The sequence below is a fragment of the Prenolepis imparis genome, unplaced genomic scaffold (genome assembly GCF_030444845.1).
Source record: "Prenolepis imparis isolate NDT839.2.m4 unplaced genomic scaffold, iyPreImpa1.0 SCAF_334, whole genome shotgun sequence".
NCBI classification, from domain to species: Eukaryota; Metazoa; Arthropoda; class Insecta; order Hymenoptera; family Formicidae; genus Prenolepis; species Prenolepis imparis.
The window spans coordinates 7,013-10,796 of NW_028141492.1; the positions used below are offsets into that span (position 1 = coordinate 7,013).

The window sequence follows — 3,784 nt, forward strand, 5'->3', positions numbered from 1 at the left end:
ATTCTCGAGCTCGCTTGAAAACAGCTATTTTTTTGTATAAACATTTGAAATGGATTGAGTCGTAAATATTATTTATAAAAAAAAGTGACCCAAGTGTGACAACCGCGCATCGAGAACACGTGCTAGTCACGAGTTTCGGTATACGCCGCGATCTCCCCTATACCCCCACCACTACGACTTGGCGTGTGCGAACCGAAAGGAAAGCCGAAACTGCCGAAAGTGAAATCAGTGATAGCCGTCGCTTGTCGCCCGTCGCCCGCCTGTCGCCCGTCGCTCGTCGCCCGGAAGCAGAGCTGAGAAACGAGATGGGGAGACGTAAGTAAATTATATATAATTACATATTATAATATATAATAATATGTATATATATATATATATATTGAAGCAGTGGTATCAACGCAGAGTACTACTCCCTATCGCGGGGCGAAAGCCGAGCGACCGCGCCAAGAGAGCGAGCGAAAAACGAGCGAGAATGAGAACCCCGAGAGACTTAGCGCCGCGAAAAGTAATAGCTTATTAACGAGTTTTTGTTTCTTTTATTTTTATATTTTTGGGAGCCGGACCGGGAGAGAATATTGTCGCGGGAGAAAGAGAGAGAGAAGGTGTTGTCGTCGCAGGCGAAAACAGTCGCGGTTGAAGAGATTAGCGAGACAAACACCACCACCAAGAACCATAAGAACTGCAAAACAACAAAGAGGGAAGCAATACAGAGCGTCACGGAGGAATTCGGCCTTGACGAGCTACTGACACGAGGTCCAGTGAGGCGCCCGACTACAGGCGCCGGAAGGGCCCCAGACCGGGAGGATAACTTTCCTCCCGCGGGATACCGCTCCGTCGGAGACGGGACACAAGGCCACCGCGGGGAGGCCCGCGGCGCGAGGTCGCGAAGGCCTCCAAACTCCGCGCAAATACCGCGCGAATAAAAATATTTTATCACCATCACGAGGGGTGCTGTGAACCCCGTACGGCCTTGTTAATCTCGCGCGGCGACGGTAGACGGCACGGCGCCGTAATTGGTTATCGCGTACGCACCCCGCGTGCGCAGCATTGATCCAGCTGTCGATTTCGGGCCGATAGATCCGGGAGATTGGCGCGACCGCTCGACCCGGCTACACGTGTCTGGCAGAGGTTGAGAGTCTGACTAGAACCAAGAGATAGAGACTGCCACGTACTCAGGAGGGATCGTCCGGTGAGGCTACCCTTGCTCTTCTTGCGGTAAAGTAACTAAAACGTCCATCGTGTAATTTCTAGCCTCCGTCGTTCTGGCCCGGTCGCGCAAGGATTTAGTGTAATTAATTGATTTGCGTACGGGCGTTGCCCGCTTCTTCGAGAATATTATTTCTTTGGCGATTTCGTGAGAGCGATCGGGGTCATGCGACGAGGATTGTCGCGATATTACGCGTAGTAATTGGTTCTTTCGCGGAACTTCGTCTCTCCGGGGCTCACTAGTCGTCGCGTCCTTCTCATACTTGTCGCGCATTATTCGTGTAATTGTAAAGTATAAGTGAGTGTGCCGTATGGATGATTCGAGTGTGAAATATTAATTGCGTAATCGGGAATATTGTTGGTCGTGTGATTACGTGGGCGCGGAGATACGCAGGGAGTGAGAATTTACGTGAACACGTGCGAGAGCGTGAATCCGAGAGAGACAGAGAGTGCGCGCGCGCGAGAGCGAGCGAGACGGCGATAGGCGAGGTGCGCGATTACTCTCTCTGCTCTCTTCTCGCCGTAGCGGTAACCTCTCGCGTGTATTGCGAACTGCCGATCGCGTGGAAATTCGCATAAAATATTCCGATCCGCGAAATAGACCGGATTCGATCTTTATCACCTTGATGGTCGCGTCAAAACCGTAATACTGGTATTAGTTGTATTTCGCGCAATCTTGTTTATCGCTTTCGGTTCTTCTTTGTCTAGCGTACATTGATTGCTGTAAAGATATTATTTACGTTTTATATCCTGTTGTTAAGGTCAGATTTATCGGATCTTTCTTTATGACATTGTTTAATTTCCTTTAAGAGCACTGTGTACTCGGAATATAAGTCGAGTTTATTTATATTTGCTAACTTCTCGCACAGTTGTTCTATGATAATAAATCTGATCACCTTTGTTTGGCTATCAATTACGCGCCTTCTGTTATTTCTGTGTTCCTTTTTTTTTGTGATGTAGTATCTCGCTTTACACTCAATCGAGTCATCAGTCTCGCGGAAATTTATTCTATCAAGAGTTGGATCGTGCGAGCTATTAGTCTTTTCTCGCGGCAACCACACCCTGCCCCTCTACCGTTAAGCGAGCAGCCGGCCCGTCGCGGAACTTCCGGCCGAATTTTCGCGTTCGTATAATTATCGTGAATTGACACGTGAAAGACCGTGTCTGGCGCCCAAACCGAGTATAATTTCTCATATTCGTCGGCTGGCGTTCTGCTGCGACTCGCGCGGAACGACCAAGACCCCTGATTCCGCGGAAGTAAGTTATTAAAGGACAATATTTCCTTTCTTTGGTTTTTGTCGACGGCCCAGCCCCCCCGTCCTCGTGCTCCTCGGACGGAGAGTGGAAAATCGTCACAATATATAATTATAATTATATATTATAATATATCTTTTCTTATAATATATCTTTACAGCACGAAGCGAAGGCAGTGCACCAGGGCGAAAGGCGGTGTCGACATTGACGCCACGACTGAGCCCGACGTCGAGGCCCAGGGCGAGTCCGGTGCCGAAGAGGACGACGGCGACGGCGACGCCGACCCCGGCATCGACAGCGACGCCGACCCTGGCACCGACCCAGACAGCACACAATGTCCATTGGACGTCCAGTTTTGGTTTTTATTTAGTCCGAACATCCATGGACATAATACGAACGTTTTAAGAATCCATTATTCGACGTTCAAAGTATATTTATTTTAGATGTTTAAAAAATGTTCATTATTGGACGTTAAAAGTATATTTATATTTAGACGTTTTAAAAATGTTTTATGTATATATGAAAACTGTTCATCGAAATTTTGTCTGATCTTTTGATTGCGTTCGGGAACCACACGCTCTTAGAGCCAGAGTGTCGTTTTCTATCTTTGTTATTTACGAAAAGGTGAACTAGGACAGAAATACACTCAGAGTGCTAAGAGCGTGGGTCCCGAACGCAGGCCTGTGAACATTCTTTCGTTAAACGGAGTATACATACTCTGTTTTACTTGCCTCGTGATTGAGGATGCTTTTAGATCCGCGATAGATCTAAAAAGAATATCTCGTGAGCATTTACTTGTTTATGATGTTTTCTGACCGAATATTACGTGCATGTGATATTCAATTTTTCTCGTCCTTCCCGCCTTCGCCAGTTCTCGAAGATTGGTGCTGCGCATATACTAGAAGGTAATCCTTATTTATTTCATTATTATATTCATTAATAAACTTTATAAAATTATAAATTAATTAGCGTACATATTTTTTCATATATTTTTCATATTTTCCGTGCACTTTCTTGTAAATTCAATCTTTCGAAAAATAGTAAGGTTATGGTAACAAAATTCCAAATAAAATGAAAAATATAATTAATCCTAAGGCATATCATTTCATATGACATTCTGAAATGCATTATTTGAATTCTTTAATCGTTTTTAACAATTAACACATTGATTTTTATTAAAATTATTGTCTATTGTGAACTTGGTTCATTAAAAGAAGTCAACTTCCATTACGTACCTTGTTATTATAATTGCAATATTTAGGGCTAATTATAATTTTATTGTTTCTTCATTAAGTTTCTTCATTTTAATATAAAAGTTTATTAA

General features: G+C 44.5%; 1 long non-coding RNA gene across 1 annotated transcript; it reads left to right on the forward strand.

Annotated features, from left to right (window-relative positions):
• Window positions 1-247: 247 nt before the first annotated feature.
• On the forward strand, window positions 248-2,894 carry LOC145948321 (uncharacterized). The gene is made up of 2 exons (XR_014427333.1): window positions 248-315; window positions 2,621-2,894. It is a non-coding gene; the product is annotated as an uncharacterized LOC145948321 (long non-coding RNA).
• Window positions 2,895-3,784: the final 890 nt, after the last annotated feature.